The following is a 23851-nucleotide window of genomic DNA, read 5'->3' on the forward strand; positions in this document are numbered from 1 at the left end:
GCTGTAAAACATGAGAATCCCAACACAGCCCAGTAGTTAAAAGTCATTGCCGATAAAACCGCTGGGCTTCGTTTACCAGCAGGCTGGGATGTGGCACTGAACTCCTTTTCTTCAGAGAGGAAAAAATCCATTTCTGCACTGGAATTGCAAAATAACCAAAACAACACATCCGTAGGCCAAGTGCTGCCCTCAGATATGCGCCGGCAGCTTGTGGAGAAGTCAATGAGCATCGGGAGTGTTTATCTGAGGGCAGGGTTTGGCACCGAGCCCCCTTGCTCCATTTATTCAGGCACGGAGCACGCTGCTGAAGGCAACCGGCCCCAGCCATTGCCCGAGCATCCCTCAGAAAATGAATCCTATCGAAAGGAAAATAAAGACTTGAAGCAAGTGGTGTTTGGGTTAGGAAAATCAAAAGATACTGCTATTTTTATTCTGAGGAGCAGGCAGCATCCGCAGGGAGCATGGGATGTTGCTATTTGGAAATTTGCGTTTAAAATGTGTTTTCCTTCCCAGAACGAAGCCGTGATGTGACGCAACTGTTCCGACCGGTGAGTGTTTTCGCGCCAATAGCACAACCTTCGTTTTACAGAATGGTGAAAGTGAGCCTTCAGTCTCTGGTTGGTTTTGCCGGGAGCTGAAAAGCCAGTCTGAGACAGAGACCTACCGCCTAGTCCTGGTTGCTCTCCTCCCAGTCTGCCCATGACTCTGAGGGCTGAATTGCTCTGCCTTAGCTGGCCTCTCCTTAAAACAAACCTAATAATCACTTCCTTTTCTAAACGGCAAACATCCATTCTCTGGGGTTTGGGGGACTATATGCAAAAAAATGCAAGGGCATTTCCACATTCATGTCTGTGGCGAACATCCTGTCCATGACCGCTGCCCAGATGTGCCCAGAGGAGCAGGGAATGTAGAATCAAACCCTAACTGGTTTCAAGATGGAGCTCAACGAGACTGATGTGGTGAGCTTTGATAGCAGGCAGTTAGATTTAGCAATGAGGACGTCTCTTCAGCCTCGTGTCTTCTGCTCACGTTTGGGGTTTTACACTCGTTTAATTGGATTGAAAACACACGCACTCACAAACCTAGTTATGTACATGGAAAAGAGATAGTGTGATGGGTCTTTCAGGTAATAGTGCATGAATTACCCAAGAGTTCCTCTCCTTCCTTATTTAAATACATTAATATAACAGTGAAATAATTACCGCTGTGCAGAACAGTCCTATTCACTTTGTAGCTCTTTTATTTCACCTTTGCCAAAGAATGATATACCTACTCTATTCAAACTATGTTTTTTAAATCCAAGAGAAGCTTAACAGTACAAAATAAAATATGTTTGGCAAAGGAAAATAAGAGGTAATCAGCAGTAATTTCAAAGGTCTTAGTTGTTTTATATCATAATGTCTTTTCTTAGTCACTTCTGGCAAAACAGCCCAGTTCCACCAAATTAGCATTATCAGATCACCAGTGGCACTGCTTGTGGAACAGGGAAAATAAAAATTTTATTCAATATTACACTGTTCAGTAATGATGGTAATGAAGAATCCTGTTTTATATCATATAAATGTGCCAGATTCTTGTCCAACTAATATTTTCCAATCATTTTTCTTTCCATTTTCCTGATGATCATCAACTTATGAACTAAAATGAAATGAAGATGTTCTAGAAGAAAGTAAGTATTAAGATCAAGGGTCATGAGTATTTGCTCTTGCACTGAACCTGAAAGGAAATCTTCCATAAAGAAGTTTTTCCTGAAAGGCCAGTGGGAAGCTAACAGGAGCATTAAGATGGAAGATAGGATACCTATAAAAAGTTATGTTTCAAAAGAAGGATGTGGGAAGAAAGGGAAGTAGGGAAGGAAACGGTATTTTAAACCATATTAAAGTAAGAAGCAGTTTTCCTAATTCTGAAAGCCTTAATTAGTCCCCTTTTAAAAGTTAAGCGAAATGGATTAATCCCAAAACATTGCATTAAATTTGCCACAGTTCCTGCCCTTCTATTTGTGTGGGTAGGAGTTTCACAAAAGACCTCAGTAATAATAATCATAAAACAAGGACAGCAGCCCAACACACAGCGAACAACCCATCAGTAATAAACTGGAGTGTGTAGCTTAGAGCAACACTCCAATAACAAATTAGTTAGTGTGCGCGGCCCAGCGCTGAAGGACAACCCAACAATAACAAACCAGTGTGTGCAACCCAGAGCACTCAAGAGCAACCCAACAATAACAAACCAGTTTGCATGCCTGATGGGAGAAAAGAAATTCAGCAAGGAAACGGATTTCAGTCTGAATTTTCCAAGGGGTTATTATTATTAACAACAGAGAGTTAAACTATTAATGTTTAAATTAAGAATAATACCTTCTGGAGCCCAATCCTGCTCCCATTGACTTTAATGGGACTAGGAATGGACCCAAAGTACCCTTAAGGGATTTAGCCAGCAAGGAGAACAAACTTTTACCTGTAACTAATGAGCCCACCATGGCAAATGGAAATTTTGTTCATCTCCGCTGGATAATGTGAGCTGGTCTTTATGGGGAAATGGAAACTGTTTAAGTTCTGGCACCAGGACCGTGCTTGTGGTAACCTGCTCTCAGATGCTACTGAGCTGGATCGGGGTTAGATCACCTAAAGCGAGGATGCCTTTCCACCTCGCTGTTTTCCTACTATGATGAAATTCCCAGATGGTTCTTCAGATGGGATAAAAGGAGGCTAGATCCTCTACGCAGCCAACATAAATCATGCCCTATTGCACAAACCCCCTTCCAGCATTCCTTCACAAACACCACCCCCCCCCCCCCCATTATATACATTATGGTGTAAATATATTATGGTTACATTTTCAAGTCCAAATCCATCATCTGGGCCTCCGTGTGCAGAAACCTTCTGTGTCAAAGCTAGCTCCCCTACACCCCGCTGAGCAGCATCTGACTCCTGAGGTCCTGAGCGCAGCCCTGAAAGCTCAGACCCAGCCAGCCTCGTCGAACTTCACAGCTTGAGCTCATCTCTGATACAGTTTATACCTCCCAGATGCAAGTCTACTGAAAGAGCAGACATCTATCAAAACTGATCCTTAGGAGAGGGAGTGGTTAATTGGAGATAGAGTGATATCCAGCCTGAAATATGTAATAAGTGAGGATGTTAGTTATTCCCCGTCTTTTCTCGGTGAGAATAAGATGACCAGCTCCATCCTTTCCCCCAGAAGCATGTCTCAAAAATAGCCTCTGTTGTCAGTCTGGCATTCATGGGTAAGAGGCTGGACGGAGTCACTCAGGGATGCAGGATCAGGCCCAGCACCCCATGATCATGCTCCATCCAACACAGCCATTCTCCTGTCTTGGTATCTACTGACCAAGGGAGCTGAGAAAGCACCTTCATAAAGAGACCATTCTGCTGATGAGGAAGACAGGGAGAGATCTGGATTAGTAAGGCAAGGCAAATACTGTAGAGCTTATCTGAGAGCTTGCTTTTTGCCCTTGAAAGACATAATCCCTAATGTTATAAACTGTGGTTTGGCTCCCACGACAATTTTGCCCAGTGATTACTGCAAGAGTGCGTCTTGATCCGGACCAGTTTAACTGGAACCAGAACACAGCTGAAGGTGTTTGGAAATTACTTTCAATCTTCAACGCTCCAGAGACCTGGCTGGGAATGTAGCAAATAGATCAAGGAAATTGAAAGGAACATTGGGGTCACTACTAGAGGTCAGGCGAGAAAAAGAAGAGTTGACCCTGATTAATCAGAAACACGATGCTGTTGAGAAGAGAAAATATTTTGGGGTTTAAGACTCCTGGCAAACAACAGCAAAATACCAACAACTGCCATTGGCTGGATTTTTTCCTTCCAACCAAACCAGAGGAAATTCCTGAACTGACAATGAACAGGAACAATGAGTGAGTCAGTACCCTCAATGCCAGAAATTCTCTGGATTTCCTAGCCAGACTGATGTCTTTGGAAGGTCATAGAGATACAGAGATACATTTCTCTAAAACTTGGGGGTTGGAGATAAGCCAAGCCAAGACGCAGATAATGAATGCAGAAATATTCCAACTACCCATAAAACATCACATCTTTGGAGAGAGGGAAGACACACTTTCTCCTTCATTCTTTCCTTAATTGTTTGCTCATTTATGGCATTATGTTGCTATTAGTTTTATATGAAAGGTGCTCAGATGCTGTCTCTGATGATGGCCCTGTAAACCACCTAAAAAGAGCTGTGGGAGGATAATGTTAAGAAATCCCGACTATTAGTACTTTTAACCTGTCTACTCTGATTCCAAGAAGATTTTTTTCATTTTGTATAATGGGATCCTGGCAATACCTGTCACCAAAAATGTGTAAGAGCCAGAGGTGATATTAATATTGCTTTTTTCAAGACTGCTTATGCCTTGCTGTGCAACGCCCTGGCTGTATTCATGCTTACTTCTAATACTCATCAACATAATTGTGGATACAGTGTCGGGGTGTAGGGCTATTCTCAAAACCAGACGAAGTACAATCACATATAAAAATAAGTCTAATCAGTATAATTGGCATCAGGGTTCAAAACTCAGCCTGCTAGTGGCTTGTGTTGAGTTCGGGCGGACCAGTTTACCTTCTGCACCTAAGGATGGCACAGATACACGTTGACATACTGACACCAGCTCATTAAGTGCTCCTTAAGTGATGTAAGCCCAGGAAGCGAGGCAGAAGTGGGCAGCCAGAGGAGAATGTGATCTTTAAATCCTAATGGGAGTCTGTCCTCTGGGCAAAACATTTTTATTTTTTTTTTTACCATGCGTTACTCATCTGTTTACTTGCTATTAATTTAAATAGAAAACTGTGAACATTATCTATGGGACATTTTTTCCCCTGGTAGCCATAAAGTCCCTAAAATCCCAGTTCCCAGTCCTGATCTCACACTGTTAATACCATTACTAAACACACACACACGACAGATAGAGGCTCTGAAGATATCCAGACACACAAAGCCGATACACAACGTGATATTATTACTGGCATGCTGCGAATCTCATTACTTTCAGCAAGTATCAATGGAGAAGTGACCTCCTTGCAATGCGAACACAACCAGAAACCACAGCCCTCAGGCCCTTTTTCAAATTGAAATTTCCTAATCTCACACTACTGTACCAAACACACAAATATGCAACAATGGATGGAAAGAAAATAAGTCTTCTCTGTATGAGCGTTGGATTAGAAAGGAATGGCTGGAAAACCTAAATTGTAGTAGAAGAACATTCCAGCTTGGGGATCTGATGACACTGGAGCTGAGCTCTGCTCCTGTGGTTTACAGTACCACCAGACTGGATAACCTTGCACTGAAACGGCTTCATCTGCATTATCCGTGTGTTATTTCCCTCCACCATAATCAGAGCAGCTACTGTTATCGTTAGATAAAGATGAAAAGTTAACCTGGGAAAAACAAGGCCATTCTATTATTATTATTTGTTTATATCTAAAATTTCAAAGGGTACAGTGGGAGCAGAAGATATCCTCTGGAACACATTGTCAGGAACTGCAAGTTGATACAGATGTATTGATTTAATCAGCCTGTATGACACCATTTATTTATGCAAAACATCTGTGACAAAAATGTGGTACTTTGAAGGCACAGTGATACGCGCCTGGTCTTGTCTTGCACATGGAAATGTGTGATAAGAGCATCCACGTAGTTTGGAAGGGTCTGTTTTAGGGCATATTTGCTATATGTACCGCCTATATTCATGTTATGCAGGGTAGCTCAAAGCCCAGGGAGACTATAAAAGCCTTTTCAAGGACTGCAGTAAATTTTAGATATGAATTCAAAATCGCAATCCAGCGCCCCAGATTGAAATGGGCAAAGAAACCGGAAAGTCTAAATGTTAAAAAAATGGAAAAAATTAAAGAGTGTATTTTTCTGGTATATATTAGATACAAATTAAAGAGTTTTTTAATCCATGGGAAGACAAAACTTGTCTGCAAATTTAAGAGATTGCATGATTGAAAAGAATATGGGATTGTCATCTCTTAAACAACAGTATGAGAAAATATTTGGAGTTCATACGTACACCAGCAAAAGTTTACATGATAAATCAGTAGCTTGAGTGCTTCCAGAATACTAGTACATATGAATGTGTTGAAACTATTGTTTCTGTTGTCTTTTTAATGCTACTGGGAAGCTTTTTGTGGTAAAGCAATAGAGTCATTGCCAGCTACATTATTACAGTCTCAGTCTAACATCTGCAATTACTATGGAGTAAACGGTTCGCATCCCATATGAAATATAAAAAAAATGAGGAACAGATTTCACTATTATTCTCTCTCTCTGCGAATTCTGTGACATTTTTTACTGTTTAATCGTGCCTGGGCAGTTTAAAGGTCTGGGAGAAAAGGAAGCCAAAGTGGTCATTTACAATTAGTGATGGCTAAACATCAAAAAAAAAAAAACTTAAAAAAAATTGGTGGTTTAGAAAAATGTTAGAAGAGTTCAGATGATTATCAGAAATCTATGGAAACTCTGTCTAGAAATCAGACTTTATTGGATTCCCCTTCTCTATCTTGTTCAGCCCAAGGTGCTGGTTCTCCCTTTCCATGCAGTTCACAGCCTGGCACTCTTGTGTTTCTCTCTCCCGTGACCAAGCACCTACCCCTACAGCTGTCCACTCTTAACAGCACCATCCCTCACCCCACTTCTTACATTTTCTTTCTCACACCCTGTTCCTCAGAGCTGGGAAGAGATCCTACCATAAATATCCACCCAGCCAGCTTATTTCCTTGCTTCAAAGCTCTCCTTTAACATTTTCTTCTGCCACAGTGCCTACAAAGAACAATAAAATCCATAAAAAGTTGGGCTTCCTGGAGTGAGGAAATAATTTTGCCAATATTTCTGACCAATACCGACTTGCCTCTTTCTCTGTGCTGGCTGTCTTTGAAGGAAGGCCTTCGGTGTGGTTGCTCAGAGTGCAAAGGGCACTAAGTATGCCAAAAATTCATCCTTCGTCCTATTTTAGGTGCCTTTAGGTGCCTCTCTGTTGCACAACGTGTCTGAGAAGCTGGACCTCGTGATGAAGACCTCATCCATGCTGGGATGGTTGGGGCCATTCAGTGACAGGCATGGTGCTTGCACTCACTTCTTCTGGCACATCATGGCCTTGAGGCAAGGTTTTATTTGTGGGAAAGCCCTAGCCAACTAGGGTGGATTCCAGCCTTTAAAAAAATATATGAAAAAAATGCTTTTATGGAGCTGCCAAGATGCGTGTTTCTTCTGCGTTGCCATTGCAACCCCGGATAGGCATTAGACAGCAAGTCCTTGACGCAATGCAGTAAGCCCTGATTCCATACTGGATATTTCTAATGCCAAAAACTACTCCAGAAGTAGCCAGTGCAGGCCTTAATACGCACAGGATTTCCAAAATGCTTTCACATCTTCAAAGCGCTATGCAAACAGGAGCTAATTAAACTTTAATTAATGTCTTGACAGGTAAAAGGTTTTTCATTTTGCTTTTAGCTAATGCTCATTCATCGCCAATAGAAATCACCTAAGACCCCAACCAAAACACTCTCAGGATAAACAGACTCTGATTTGCTGCATACATTTAGCTAAGAGCTGAGTGAACACTTTTTTGTGAATGTATTTACTTATACTTTTTTTTTCTAAATATTATTTCCTTTTTTTTTCCATGCACGAAGATAAATAAATAGCAAGTTGGAATGAAATGACAGAATATATGTAAAACAGAGGGGAAAGGTTAAATACCAAAGTGAAATTGGGCATTAAAACAAAAGTCCATTCTCAGGGTGTAAACGAAGTGTCCGATCTTTTCATCAAAAGTGTTTACAGCTTATTTTTGTAATATGAGTCTAAGTGGATAATGTAGCACACAGCATGGGTCTGTGCATAAATACGATCCTGTTTATGATTTTAAAAATCATAACATTCTTTGAAATATGAAAATCCTGAGTCTTGATACAATCCATATTATTGAACTGACGCCAGCTACCTATATGCATTTGATTAGCTTGCAGCAATCCAGGGATTTGATAAAGACCTGTCTTAAGAGCATAGCCTTCATAAGGTGGCAATGAAATGACACAAACTGTGCAGTGATTCAAAAAGGTGCTGAGTGCTTCCTCCTTCCCTGCTTAAGCTTCAGTGGAAATGCTCATTCTTCAGGTTCTTTGGAAAATCAGGTCATTTAAGCCCAAAGAGATGATTTTCAGAAGCAAGCAGTGACTTAGAAACTCAAGGATCTCAAAGTAAAATCTTGATCTTGCTGACATTAGCAAGAAAAGGTCCCGGTGCTCAGAGGACCTCCAAAATCTCATCTGCCCATCTGCTTTTTTTTTATCCAACATCTTCCATTTGTTCATGGCCAAAATCAAATCACAGCGCAACAGGTTTGTTGAAGGCCTGTCCTGTTGGAAGAGAAACCCCAAGGACACCTCAGTTAGACGGTCTTACACCCTGCAAGTAAGACAGCACACCGTGGCCCATGAAGTAGTGTAGACGTCCTTGCTCTCTGACTCCTGTAGTAGAAGCGGTTTTGTGGCAGGAACACGGGCCCCAGTGCCAGGTAGGAACTCCATGTTATGTGGCCTCCTGCCAGCTCTAAACGGCTTCCAGTAAGACAGGTAGGCCATATGGTCGTGTGGACATACCCCGGTACATATGGACTCCACCTCTGGTTTGGGTGTACTACAAAGACAACACGGGAATTGGTGCCCACATTCGGGCACCTCATTGGGAATTCTGGTCAAATACCACTTCAAGAAAACTGGACCTGGCCCAGCTTGTCCTTGTGCTGGGAATGTAAACGATGCTTCTTCCCTCTTTTATCACACTTCTTGTGTTTTCCCAACTACAGCACATCGGTGGTGTGTTCTGGCAGGATTTGCTGAGAAATATTTTGAAACCCTGGAAGGAGAGAGGACGCAGCCATAAGCTCTCAGAAACCCGTGTTCGTTTGTGACTGAGAGCTTTTTGGATACACTCACTGCATTTTTAATAATGAGACCATTGGCAGAACTTTCTAAAATTGTTGGTCTCCTGCACCAGAAAACAAAGAGAGCCAAACCCTTTCCATTGAGTGTGTTGTTGATTGTTCTTGTTTCTTGCTTTGCTACAGGAAGCATTAGAAGCCAGTATCTTTTATAACTGGGAACCAAGCAGCTTTCCCACATCTCCTCGATGTTTTGTTCAGATCAATTTATACAAAAAGTTTTGCAAATTCTGATCAAGTTTACCATTAGGACCAATTCTTGTTACTTATTCAACATTTTCCTATGTTTAATGAAATCTGATTTCTCCTAAATTTCTTGTAGGCCAATCAAACAATTTCTTTCCTTTCCTAGTGGTTTGCAGCCCTCATATACATGCAGACAGTTATCATATCCTCTCTTAGTCATAATTTGGCCAACTTACACATATTTAGATCTTTTAATCTTTTCTCATAAGCCAGTCCCCTTTGGCTCTTCGTATTTTTTATTACTGTTTTTTTCCTTTTTCCTTTTTCCCCCCTGCTCTGTGCTCTCTCTGTGCTGTTGATATGTTGCTGAGGTTCCCTGAAAGGAATAACATTCGAGAAATTAGACAATCACCATTACCACACTTTAGAAAACTGTTCCTCTCTTGTTGATTAAGCTTCAGCTCTCTTGATGGAGTCCCCACAGTGACAAGTTTTCCACTGCCATATCATACAGCCAGCAGAGATCCAATGTGCTGCCCTGTTGGTGGTCACATAGTTACTCCTGCATGCGCGTAGGCTCTTTCTGCTGGAGATGACTTAGCTGGAGTTATTGAGGGCTTGCCTGTAGTTCAGCTCCAGTGTTTTTCACAAGTGTTTTCCATCCATCTGCAAAAGCAATGAGCATTTTGTTTGCTGTGTCTTCCAGTTTATTCATGAAGAAATTAAATAAAGTTAGGCTGAACTCATTTTCCTCTCCAAACAGAACCTCCTTCAGCTCCTCAAACCTGATGTGTCGAAATTTATCTTAGTTTATGGTATTTCAGCCAATGCAGAGACCACAGACAAGTACTTATGTCCAGGCCAGATTGAGTCAATCTTTCAAATAAGATTTTATGAGACTATCAAACGCTTCACTAAAATACAGATGCAGTTGCCCAGAACCCAAAGTAGCTATTTTAAACTGCCTGGCCAGGCAATTAAATTTGGAGTAGCTGGTCACAAGAGTGTCAATACCTCTTATGGAGGTCCTCTGCTAGTTTAGACCCAAAAGTAATGTTTTTAAACTAGCTTTCCCCCCTGCTAAAACGTTCTGAGCTCCAACTGCTGTATGAGCACATCAGAGTTGTTTAGTAAGAGGAGAAAATCTGGGCACACCTCCTTGACCGGAGACATCTAACCATTGCTCCCGTGATATTGAGATGCAAAGCCAAAGTGAGCCTAGACACCACATCAACCTTGTTAGTGTCCTGCTGTGCAGGACTAGCTAAATCACTTTGTCTCTTGGTTGCTCTGCCACAGGTATGTGGTGTCAAGACTGGCAGAGGGAGTTGATGTCCACCCACGTGGACATGCCCCTATAACACCTGTGAGTTGCTCTGGGTCATCTTAGCCCAGTGCAGAGGAAACTAGGAAACGAGAAAGGAGAAGTCCAAGACCTGAGGCCGCTACGCGTTGCCTTGTCATCACCTGACTTAATAGTTAACATTATTATTAAATTTAAGAGAGAACATAAGGAATGCATTTGTCTGGAATTACTTATCACTTCAAAGTCTAGGCTCACAAGAAGAAGATAGGAACAGCTTTAGCAGGTCAGACTGGAAGTCCATGCCAAGTAACCTCCTATCTGCACCAGTAGTGAGAGCCCAGGAAAGAGTACAAATGTAGGTCAGTTCTACAGTGATACTTCCCCCAAAATACTTGCCCAACCTACAGTGGTTTCTGGCTCAGGCACTTTCTGAACCAGACGTGGCGTCTTTCTGTTTAATACAAAACCCAGATGGATTTTAAAAACCTCCGATGAGTTTTTCTTTCGTGAATGTATCCAGTAAACTTTTAGCACTCCCAGTATCCTGTGGCAAGGAGTTCCACAAGATGACTAAGCATGGTGTCAAGGATTGCTCCTTCTCAGTTTAAACTGCCAGCTACCAGCTTCATTTCATGCTTCTGAGTTTTTGTGTTAGAAGAAAAAACAGCGAACAGCTGCTTGCTATTCTCTCCTTGTCATTCATAATTTCTGAGAACTCCATCATATCCTCTCAGTCATCTTTTCTCTGGCTGAAGAAACCTAGTCCATTTCATCGTTCTCGCACTGAAGCCTTTCTAAGTCTTTAATTATCCTTGGCGCCCTCCTCTAAGCCTGTTCCAGTTTGACTGCTTCCTTTAGGAGCTGGAAGATTTCCGGTATTTCAGGTGGAGATGCACCAAAGATTTATAAAATAACACCACTTTTTTGAATTATTATTTTTATATATTCTTCATTTCTTTCTTAATAATTTCTAACATGCACTTTGCTTTCCGACAGCTACAAATAGAATCTATTTCACAGGGTAATCACTATTATAGAATTCTCCATTATAGCTCTAACTCTTCTCAATGATTGGAGTTAGTTTAGAATATAACAGAGTTAGAGTTAGTTTAGAGGATTTCCAGGACCCTCCTCTCCCATGTACACCACTTGACATTTATCTGCCCTGAATTTTACCTGATGTTTTATCACTCAGCAATGCACTTCCAGATGGATTTTTGGCACCCATCACAGCCAGGCTTCATCTTTAGCCCTTGAATAATTTAGTACTATCAGCAGCGTGTTCTCATCGGTCTGTCTCCTTTCTCATATTATGACTTCTTTTCAATTTTTCCTAGGAATGATGCTAGATCCCAATCAATCTGTCGAGTGGAATGACCCATACAGATCTGTAGCATTAGCGACTGCTGAACTGCCTTGGAAAGCATCTTTCCCTGCTAGGATGAGTGATGTGGGAAGAGAAGTAGAAAGAAATTTCCTCTTATTCCTGGAAATAAATTACAATTGTTCTTAAAGTCTGCAGACGTCTGGCTATTACATCATCTGAGGCTCTGGTGTTTCTAGCTAACAATCACTAACAAAGGATATGTATTTCCTTCAAGGAATTTCACCATTTACACATCTGATGTTAATTCTTGTTGGGCCAAAACAAGAATAGGAATAAGTGACTTTTTCAGTTTATGTTTACTTTTTCCCAGGCCACAAAACATCCATTGACTATGAAACTTAAATTTACTGCATAACAAATGCCTGCTTTCGTAATAAGTTAATAAAGCTGTTTCATAAATAACAGCACGAGAAGCTACAGATGCCGACCTAAGTAAAAAAAAATAAATACAAGAAACACTCGGTTTTAATCTGATTCTTTATTAAATATTTATCACAGTATCTGAGAGCTGAAGAAATTTGGTTCTCCCCAGTTGGTCATTCTCAGATGTTGAAGTCAGCAAAGAGATGGCAAGAGGGACGTCTCGTGCCTCCAGGGAGTTATAAATCACACTTTGAGACTGCAATTGGGTTGTTTGCTCCTATTTCCCCATCCCTGAGACAGGGAGGATGTTTCTTTGCTCACTTACATGGGAGAAAGCATTAATTTAGAAAGCGTCGTGGAAAACACAGAAACCTGGACCAACAGTAGCCCTGCCCAAGCATGGGGGTTATAAATAAAATGAGCCAGGAGCAAATCCCCGGCCCTGGGGTGGCAGGGCTTGCAGCCCCAGAGCGTGCGAGCCATTGGGATGGTCCCTGGGATCCAGGCATTGCCTGGGATCGCTGCTCAGACCCACACGTCCACTCGCCCCACCTTGCACATCAGTCGCGGCAGATTTTTCTTGATGGGCAGAAAGCGTGGCTGAGCAAATATGCACATTGGGCCAGGAAGGGGAATCAAACGCGATGTTGATTACTATCTAAATATTGCCCCCTTTGAAGTGAGCAGGTCTGTGTTTGGGGAGGATCGAATACTCTTTTCTCACAGTTTGAGGCTCATCATGAGTTATTTTGTGTTCTTGCTATTGGGAACGTTATTTCATTACAGCCTCTTGCAAAGGGCTAAATAAGGTAAAGGGCAGGGGAAGGCGTTAAGATACAGACGCCCTATGGTCGGTAGCCTGCTGTCTGGCCGAAAAATGCCTACAGGATAGCACAACACGGCCATCAGCTGTCTTCCAGGGCAACTGCTGGGTGGGGAGGGCAGGAGGGTCAGGCTGCCTTCGGTGTCCCCTTCTGCACTGCCCCTGGTCAGGCAGCACCAAGAAGGGGTCCAGACGGCAGCGAAAGAATATGGGTGGGATCACTGTCCAGTGCACCATCCCTCCTTGCTCCTTTATTGAGTTCAAAAAGCTGAGATTTGAGCCTTGTTCCTGCCTGGGAAGGCTTTATTCTTTTCCTTTCTCCATCTGGCAAACAGTAGGGTAATAAAGTCAGGACAAGTGGACTTGCACGCATGAGGAATCTGGTCAATGTTGCATTCAATCCCTGCCACACATGCACTGTGCCCTGTATTTAAAGGGTGTATTTTGGAAATAAGCCTCCTTTTTTCTACCGTTTATTCAAATTCTCTTTTTTTTCCTTAAGCATCTGTTACAGCGAAAAGTCAGTGGGTGTCAGTGTCATTCAGGATCAGGCCGGGACAAGCAGGGCTCTCCTACGTCAGTGCTTTTCAGGGTTTTACCACATTTGGATGCAGCATGGAGTCAGAGATCTGGGATGAATTGTTCTTCCGAATCTTCTTTTTGTGCCACTGAGATATAAAACAGAAAGCATCAGCTTGCAATAAATTCACAGATGTGTTAAGTAACACACAATGGAGGTCCTTTCAGCAAACTGTCAAAAGGAAAAGACTGCACTGGGAGTAGGAAAGGGCAGGCTGCCCCTCTGCCGAATTTGGCAGATCGGATTTTACATCTGCTCCCCACCCTATTACAACCTCATTTATCTGCTTCATCCCCATCCCCTGTCCTGCCTCGGCTGCACACAGTGGCTCTGCTAAGGCACCCGTAAGGAGAAGGGGCTTCAACCTCTCCAGGGGTGCTGGAGCTGCAAAGACAACGCCAGTGCTGAGGAAAGTTTCTGCGAGTTTAAGGGTTTTGGCAGGTATCGTAACAAAAAGGAGGGAAGCTTTCTGCTCATGCAGGGACCGTTTTCTTAACCACAAATAAATCAGATATTTGGCATTTTCTGAGTTGCCGCCCTCCAGAAAGAACAACGTATTGCTGGCTGTGTCGGAATCAAGTGTAATGGACAGAGGGAAGAAAAAGGAGAGAGCTATGGCTCCAAGCCTGCAGTAAACATTTCCATGCCATGCTGAAGACCTGGGCTGGTATGCCCTCAGCAGAGCTACTGAAAGATATGTTTTTTATGGCCAGAGATCATTTTCTTCTGAATATGAAACCCCAGAGATAAAAAGGTCTTTATTTACAAGTGTTGGAGCAGAGAGGTTGCAAACTGCATCCCTGAGCCAGCAAAGGTTTCTGTGCTGGGATGGGAGCCGAGTGGGAAGCCGGTGGTGCTGGGTATGCTATTGGGAATGGTCCACCACACTTTGCCCCTGGCACTTCTGGCCTTTTTTTCACTTTTTGCCACTGGGAGCCTGTGAATTATCCCCGCATAAAGCCATAGAAAGAACAGTAATTAAGTAGAATCAAACTTTTCACGTATGCCATGCAAGCTTGATCCTCAACCATCTCTTCAAATGATTTTTTAGGGTGGTCCACCTGACTTGGAAAGTTATGGGGCACAGATCAGGCGCTCAGGGAGAGGAATGCTGCGGTGCCCTCTCCCCTTGCGCAAGCAGCCATCAGACCCTCCATGTAGCCCCGGTTGTCCAAGCTGGCAAAGCCCAGAATCTTTCTGGGCTCATAAACAGCGTTATCTATATAGCATGGGCAAACAAGTGCACCAACAGATTCTGGTTTGGGGCATTTAAACAGGAGTCACGTTTTTAAAGCTTTCTGTCTGAAAAATGATCTGAAGGAGGTTCCTTATACGAGTGAAGCTCTATGACAGGAGCCTTCCTCCAATTATTCCTACATACTGGGACAACAAATATGTCTAGCTGGGAGCCTTGCCACTTCACTTCCTTCCATGTAGAAATAAGGGAAAGGCTGAGAACCGAGGTTGTGAATCCCTGCTGTACCCCTGTAAAGTAATAATAGCAGCATCAGTAATAGCTCTTAAATCAGGAGGACTTGCTGCAGCTTGCTCCCACGAGGCTTGCATGACAGCATTTAACGTTCACGGGAATGACATGTTCCCAGCAAGAACATTCTCATTTGCATTATGGCAGGACATGGAGACCCAAGTTAGACTTTAAGTGTTGAGCAAACCTGATGTGACAACATAGTCCTTGTTTCCATACTATGTTTAGTCTAAGCTAACCTTTTTCAGACCCTCCTCCCTGCTCCGAATGAAAGCTTTGTGGAAAGGCACGCGCAATGCAACAGCAAGGAATAAAAGTATAGAAGCAGGAGAGAAAAGGAGGTAAAAAGCACTTGAACCTTCAGTGACTCCAGAATTCCTGTAAGCCCTCAGACTTCTCAGTTTTCTAATAAAGGTAACGAGATTTCAGGCTACTCTATTAATTACCAGAATGTGGAATGAAGTTTTGTATGAGTAACATCATTGTCTATTTTCAAAAAATAATAAAATCTAAGTCGGGTTAAAAATTCATTATGTTTTTCTATGCAAACACTATGCCAAAGCACAGTGTTTTGTTATTACATGGGTGAGAAATAAGCTGACGTGTGTTGTGTTAGCCACAAAGCCAGTGATAAGTCCAAAGTACATGGAGGAAGATATCATTATCAGACCAAACTACACTCTCCAACTACAGTCTAAACTATTCCATGGGTAACTATTCCTGATTTTGCAAAATGATAAAATTCATGTTCTTATGAAAGTACAGCCTCCAGTTTGTAAGGAGTCCAGTGTTCAGTTCCAAATCCCTTTACAGCAGATCGAAATGACTCATTAACTTCAACATGGCTTGGATCAGTCTCCTATCTGGGAAACTCCTTAAAGCAACGATGAGATTTTACATATGTACTATCTACAGAATTAATCTTAGTGTTTTATTTGTATACTCATGTAGGTAAAAGTTGAAAAGTAAGGAAGCTGATCTATTCCCAGGAGATGGAAAAATAAGAGGAAAACTGTATCCTAATAGAAAACAATTAATTCTCCTTGTGGGATGAACATTTCAAAGCAGAGGAGCAACCTAAGGCACTTAATGGTTTTAGGAGCACAAATCCCACAAGGGATAATAGGACTTTGCTTTTAATTTAGCTATATACCTTTAAAAATGCTTCCATTAATTATAAAGCAGTTCTTATGGGTATGAAGTGTGCATAGTAGGTATACACGGAGGAAGGATAATGTGCTATACTCATTAAAACAACCAGAAAATATTATGCATTTTAAAGAAATAATTCAGTATGTTTTCTTTATGTTCAGCTTGCAGGTTACCTAGCAATCATTTTAACTACAGGAAATTATAAGATTATTTTTTCTAGGGTTATTTTTTTTGTTGTTTTTTATAAAACAAAATAGAAAATTAAGGTATATATCTTTTACTGCAAGAAATATGCCATTAAATATAGTAATGTTGTACAAATTACAGACAACTAAAAGTAGGATCATAATAAAATATAATGAATAAGTTTCTGCTTTTCATAAATATGTATGATGTAACGTAGAAAAAGGTTTTCACTATTAATGATTTTTTAAAGTACTATACTGTGATTTTAAAATGGAACCGGTATCTGCAACCTCGGCAGTAATATAATACCTTTACTAGTGTTTGTATCACTATAACGCAGTGGCTGTTAATGTTATTTTGTACTGAGAAGAATATTTTATAATGTTCAATTTCTATATTGTGGCTGTTAATATAGTCTTTGATTTACGACCAATTTTGTTTTTCAGGTCGGGAGTTCTGTGTTTCAGAGAAATATTTTGCCAAGGTTGTTATTCAGTTTTTAAATTCCATTTCAATGTTAATGTATTTTTAAGAAGTGAAGCTAAAGAACAGAAATAGCACATATTTTTTGAAAACTATACAGCCTTGTATAGTTTTCATATATAGCCTAACATTCATCATCATCTCCCTGCTGCTTTATAACCACTAATGTTATTATTCCCTTCTTTTTTTTTTGCTAGGTAGAAATATTAATGAGACATCATTTCCCTGCTTTTGTAAAAACCTCTCTCATGTTGCTTGTTCAGTGGATAAAAACTCAAAAGTCAAGAAGTAGCGAGACCACCACTGAAATCCCATACACTGGCTTTCAGCTCCGTAAACTCACAAAACAAGCTTCACGTTTCACCCTTGTTCCCTGGTTTTGCTTTAAGCTGCACTGAATTTCAGAAGCAAAAATTCTTCCCATCCCGCACTTTCACCATCAAAGGATCCAATACGTTACGACTGAGGCAGATCGCAAAAAAACCCACAAACAAACAACCGGGCAAACTGATTAAACACCAGCGAAAAAAAGTTCTTAGACATCAGATTTCCTGAGCTTTTTCCCCTCTCTCGCTGCACTACTTACTTGTAATTACGTCTGGGGCCATTCCTTCCTATTCCACAGGATAAACTGGAATATACTGCTCGGCAGTTTTGTCTCTAGCTCTTTAAACACTGGAGACCTTATAAGCAAACAACCTTTTTTTCTGCCTGTTATGAAATTTTAATGATCTTCCAAGGCTCTCAAAATCAAACCAACTTTCTTCCCTCCCCCTGCCCCAACAACTTGGCTTCTTTATACCTTTTGTTTCAGAACTGTGCCCAAACTAAATATACTAAACCAGGAGGGAACTATAGCTTTAAAAGAAGGGTTAAAGTGGCCCTTGTTTTCCCACGTCTCTTCCCGTTCCTGGTAAACTGCAGGATTACGCTTGGGGAGCGTCGGAAAAAGCAGGTTGGGGAGTGGAAACTGGAGCAGAGATGCGGTCTCTGGACAGAGAGTCCTCAAAAAGGGGTTTCAGAGAGGGGACGAGAGTGCCAGCGCCGGCGTACGCCAAACAGCTTTGTGATGGATGTGTTTATCCTTAAAACTAAGCTCCCATTCAACGCCGCAATAGCTGGCCTTGGGCAGGCGGGCGGCAGGAGAAGTGCGCTGGGCGAAGACGGGGTGGATGTTAAGGCGCCTTGTTTGAGCGCTCCCTGATGTGTCAGTGCAACCGTTTATACTAAAGGTGATCTGTAAGGATCGCCCCAAGGGATCCCCAAAGGGCTTTATTTTGCTGGGAGAGAGGACAACCTCCCTCCGCAGCCTTTCCCCACCTCTGGGCATGGTTGGACTCAAAGGACCGCAATGTACTAACAGGGAAGCTACGAGGTGATGATAAATGCCGTAAAATAAGTAAAATGCCTGGTTAGTCCCAGTTGCCGGAATGTATTTTCTCAACTCAGTACTTGCCTAGAGATCACAGGTAGTGCCCTGAACTCCGCCAAAGGTATGTTTGCAGTTTTTGCCGATCCCCTTCACCTCAATACCTCCAATTTCATAGTATTCGACTCCTCTATAACACCTCCTGCTCCCAATCCTGTGTGGCTCGGATGTAGATGGAAATTACAGACCATCTGAGCATTCCCTAATTTATGCCAAATGCTTTTAGCCAGAGGAGCCATTTGGAGAGCTGGCTGGGAATCCTTAAAATGCTGTTTCGGACCCCTGAGATACAGCAACGCAGTCATTACAAATAGAGTTAGCAGGTTGCAGCCCAAATTGCTTCACTTCAAAACGTGATGTCTGAAGAGCACCAGCACAAAACGTGACCTGACTGGAGGCTGGTAGGAGCTAAACGTCACCGCAACAACCCGTGGAGCCCTCTCTGCTTCCAAAGGCAGGTTTTGGAGAATGGTGATGTGCAATACTTGGTGTGATTAATAGAGATGTGGGAAGCGTGGTAGGAATTTCAGGAGTGTTGTTGTCTCAAGATGAGGAGATCTGAATTAACCGCGCTTGGTTCCAGAGGAGGAAGATGTTTGGTGGCTGTCCTATCCCCGTTTTATTGTCCTCATCAGTCCATTGGTGTATGGATGGGAGAGAAGAGAAGAAATAGGTATAAGAACAGACAAGAGAAAGCATTTGGGGTAAGAAGGAGAGAGAGAATTAGAGGTGGTCATGGGTTGGAGACTGGGGCTTGGGGGGTGTTCAAGAAGCCCCGGAGCATCCCCGTTGACAACAGCTTAGGGAGAGCAAGTGCCACGTCCCCATAAAGGGGGGAAGGGATTTCCAAATTTCCCCCAGCCTCCCTCATTTAGAATTTAACCCTCTGCAAGGGGACGGCGCACAGCTGAGCGCTGCCGAGGGCTGGCCTGGGAACGGGGTCCGGGTTAGGGTTCGTACACATCAGTAACTCACTCCCACGGCCCTGGGCAGCATTGTTCTCTAAAAGCAGACATGTTTCCTTCCAAGTAGCAGACATGGAAAGAAAAACACACACAAAAACAAATCATCTCGTCCTTCCTTCTCCGGATGGCGAGCAGCCCGCTCCAGCTTGTCACTGAGGCTTGAGGTGGATGCAATCCCAGTCTGACAGAGGAGATGGGAGGATGAAGAAGTCTCCCAAGTCCCTTTTCCCTGGAAAATCCACTGCGGATGGCTGACCCTACCGAGCTTTCTCCTTGACCTCTCCTATGTGCATCTCCCTGTTACCAGCCCATCTCAGCACATCTCAAAGGCAGGCATGGGATACTTGGGGGTTTTCCATGTGTCAAACTCTTTCTGCTCTGTCAGGAAGGATCTCTGTTAGCTCACGGCTCTGTCAGGTTTCCCTAATACTCACCCAGTGCATCTCCCTGCCTCTCGGTAAGGTCTGCAGGTTTCCTAATGTCCTTCAGGGTTTGGGGGCTGCAAGGCTGTGGCAGGAAAGAAATCACTGCAGAAAAAAGCAGAAACAGTGAGGATTGCATCCTCCTCTTGGGCTACATCCAGTCCTCATGCCCTGAAGACACTGATGCACTGGGTAAAGCTCTGAAGATAAAAGGCCCTGGGTGTTTTGAAGGGGATAAACCCATCCTTTGCAATAGGATCTCCACCACTTGTTGCCCCGGCTCGGTTATCTGTCCCTCATCGGCTATTTTTTTAAGCTTTCCCTCCTCACAAAATAATCAGTAAATCATAACAGGCTAAAAACATGGTTGGGCATCTGTCCTGCCGCTGGGGCTTTTGGCTGCTTTTAGATCATTAAACGGGCCTGGCTCTACACAACCTGACAAATACGAGGTGAACTTTACCCCCGGGTCTGCCACCTTCACACAACAAGGGCACATATTCCACAGCTGGGGAGCTGTTATTCGACTCGGACTGTACCACAGGTCAGAATTTATGACTTTGTTATTATTATGTTTGTGAGTTTTATGGCCGCGCAGGTCCCGCGGGAACCCGCAGCACTTTTGCTTGGCCATGTCAGTCAGACATTCATAACGCACCAGAGAGGAAGCATTGAAAATGCTGGGAATATCCTGTCTAACACTGTCTCTCATCTCTCTGACCCTCAGGTAAGGGCCAGACTTTGTTTGCACCCAACATCGGAGGAAGCTGATAAAAGGCATAAGAGGAACACGGAGGGGGAGTAAATGGCAATGAACACTCAGCAGTGTTACTGCCAGACACCTCTGCTGCCCTGTTTGTTCCCTCTAATGACACATGTCCCAAATTTCCTGATCATAACAGTCATCATGGTGCGCTTGGTGTTTTATTGCCCTCTGATGTCGAGCCAGGAGCTTCACAATGGGAGTTAACCTGACGCTAACGAGTTTAACCACTCCAGTTCATCTGCTGACTCCTCAGAGCGTTAACGGGTTCAGGGGGCACAGAGAGGTAGTTCTACTCCCATCCAGTGTGTAAACGCACCACACTCTGCCCAGATTTCACTGTGAGCCACCGACAGCAACTCAAAAGCTTTGCTTTTTGTCTCACGGATGCCCGTGGTTTGTCAGGGACGGTTATCACTAGTGGGGTAAAGTATCTTGGGTGTACGTGTGATGGATGGATGCTGGTGAGCATCTGTCAGGCTTCCTTGTGGGGTCGGCAGAGTGAGCAAACTTCTCTGTTGCAATGTAGGTTGTAGGGCCACTGACATGGTGGCATCTCCTACTGGTACCCAAGATGAAAAAATCCGCTGAGCAGGACCAAGCCAGTGTGGTTAGCTGTCAGAAAATGCTCCTGTCTGGCCATCTTACCCCCCCTGCAGCAGCATGGTCCTTCCCCACCAAGCTCCCCCACCTCTCAAGGGATCTCCACTCTTCAGAAAAGTCAAAGTCTTCCCAAGCAGCAAATGCGCTCACCCCCAAGGAGCCCTCGCATCTGCCACCATCCACAGCCAAAAGCTGACAGCATCTGTTTCATTGCCTGCCTTGCTGGGGACATCTGGGCCAGGGACCAGGATATCTGATGGAGAAGTAGTGGGCCATGTCTGAAATCTTTGCCGGAGCCACTGGCCTCTGAAGCCATAAAACGCCAAGGTCAAAATATCCTGATAATTTTTCCCTTTTTCCCTCCTTCCCTGCTCCCTCTTTCACCCTCTCCCAGCCCTCCAGGAACGACCACTCACAGGCATCATGTTAAAGGCAACAATGGCATTGTATTTTACAAGGCCTGGGGTTTGACATTCCTCACATTTGGATGCAGAAAATATTCAAGCAATGCCATCCTTTCATTGCCTGTCCATCCTGGAAGAACAAGGGGCTGCAGATATGTGTAATTACCACTGGGAGCCACAAACCTCTGATTTGCAAACACACCGTGCAAGATAACCTTGTAATTATATATCAAACTTAGAAATCATATGTAATAATAAATGTATAATTCCCTGGTACCCAATGATATGGTTATTCTGTAGCATAGGACAAACTTTATAACCACTTTTTTTTTTTTTTCTGCCTCCTGTCTGGAGAAATTATTCCCTTCTCCACCTGTCCTCAGAATATATCATCTTAATTCAGCATACCTCAGCGCCTGCTGGGCAAAGGGGGAACAGGATACCCACAAGCAAAGGCAAAACCAGGAGTCCTTTAACCTAATAAGGCAGGCAACGCTACAAAGGCATCTATAATTCCCCTCGATTTTTCTCTGGGGAGGCAGGTGCTATCTATCCTTGAGGAGCACAGACATCTGACGTGGCCACGACTTGGTGTTGTGCCTTTCCTTCACTGCTGTGCGATTCTGCCCTACGGCAATCGCTGGCTTTTCCCCAGAGATGCTGAGATTTTTGGCAGCAATTACTCAGAGCACCTACTGTGGTTGGGTTAGTGTAACCACCACCTGCCTCTTGCCTGCAAACCCCTGTCTCGGCCGCTTGTGCCAAGGATGACCCTAAAAGCCATGTGCTTGATGATAGGCTGGGCTGCATGTACCCAAAATTATGTATAGCCATAGGAAGCCGGGAGCTTGTGTCACCACCTGCAAGTCCCCACCAGCACATGGGATCACAAGAGACAGAGAAGCATCCAAAGAGGGAACGGTGCTGCTGCCAAAAAGGCAACGGGAAGGATTTACCGAAGACTTGGGGCGGTGGTTGTGGGAGAACAGAAGAGTTTCAACGTCCCAGAGTCTGCGAGGTTTCCCACATGCGCCGGCAATTCACACACGGGCTTTTACGAGGTGAGAGGAGCTGCTGGAAGGCATTTCCCCAGTTTGTTGGGGAGGCTCATGCGAAGCCCCCCCTGGCAAGGGCAGGCTCTGCAGCCCTCAGACAGTGGTCAGCAGAGTTTCTGGAATGTCCGTGTGCCAGTCTGGAGAATGGGCACGGGAAAAAAGTCAGCATATGAAATGTAACATCTGCTTTATTAAAAAAAAAGCCCTCTGCTCCAGTACATAAATGCTTCTCTGCACTAGGAGAATTTCTCTCTTTCAGGAGCTTCTGAATAAGGGAGCCAAGAATTTCAAAAGAAAAAAAAATAGAAGGAAGATGCAGATAAACTTTAGCTCCGATGCTGCGGGCAGCAGTGGAGCGAATGTAATCTGCTTTTCTGACACTCCGCAGAAAGAAAGGCAGAACAGAGCAGGAAGAAAGGAGGATCTGATTTCACGGGTTTCATCTTAATGAGCCCAATATCACACGTGCCTTTTACAACAAGAAAATGCTCCGTAGGCACTCAAATGCCTGCATATGGATTTGTGCATACGTGTGATATACTGAAGCACTTCAGGGTTGAGCCTCATTGTTTAAGCACAGCTCCCTGCTTGGGCACGTAAATTAATCCTTGTGGGCGCTTGGATTTGCACTTCACACTCTCAGCGAAATGTTATACATTTGTGTGCTGCGTGAGAGGGAGAAAAGGCAGCGTGTTCCCTGGCAGTTCGGGGTGACCTGGCGTTATTTTGGTCCTGGCACCCCCCAGACCCACTCACATTTTTTTATTCCTCATTACATCCTGCACAAATTCTTTCTGGTCTGAGAGTTTCCATTCTTGATTTCTGTCCAAAGGTGAGCATTTGCTGTTGAAAGTTTGTTCTAAATTGATTTAACTATTTTTAAAAGTTACTCATTGCTGAATAAATATACCTTTCCCCCTGCAAATGTATTTCCCTGATTTCCTCCTCCGAAGGGAGCAGCAGGGATATAGTAAAACATTTTAGAAAGAATAGTCTGGTTGATACCAAGGGAGCTAAATGAAAGAGAAACAAAGAAAGCAAACAGGATATTTATGGCAACTCTAGAGAGCTCTCTGTATGTAGCCATTAAAAATAGCCCTCAAATGAACAATATTGGCTTTCTGCTCTATCCTCAAATACAGAGGACAACCTTTGAAAGACTCGTACGCACATCCAAGACTTGTGTGGGTAACTGTGGATTGGCAGGTGAAAAGAAATAATTCTGAGCACGTTCCTAACCCGCGTAAAAAGCAGTTTGACTTGTGCACACACTGGATAACACAC

The 23851-nt window shown here is 43.3% G+C and overlaps 1 long non-coding RNA gene across 2 annotated transcripts; it reads left to right on the forward strand.

The window, feature by feature from the left end:
- Nucleotides 1-270: 270 nt before the first annotated feature.
- On the forward strand, nt 271-22330 carry LOC138687229 (uncharacterized). 2 transcript variants are annotated; one of them, XR_011326465.1, is made up of 3 exons: nt 271-548; nt 15354-20469; nt 21035-22330. It is a non-coding gene; the product is annotated as an uncharacterized lncRNA (long non-coding RNA). The 2 variants fall into 2 exon arrangements; XR_011326466.1 differs by lacking the exon at nt 271-548 and having other exon boundaries at nt 13714-15519; nt 18941-20469.
- Nucleotides 22331-23851: the final 1521 nt, after the last annotated feature.

The sequence above is a fragment of the Haliaeetus albicilla genome, chromosome 10 (assembly GCF_947461875.1).
Source record: "Haliaeetus albicilla chromosome 10, bHalAlb1.1, whole genome shotgun sequence".
In the NCBI taxonomy this organism is placed as follows: Eukaryota; Metazoa; Chordata; class Aves; order Accipitriformes; family Accipitridae; genus Haliaeetus; species Haliaeetus albicilla.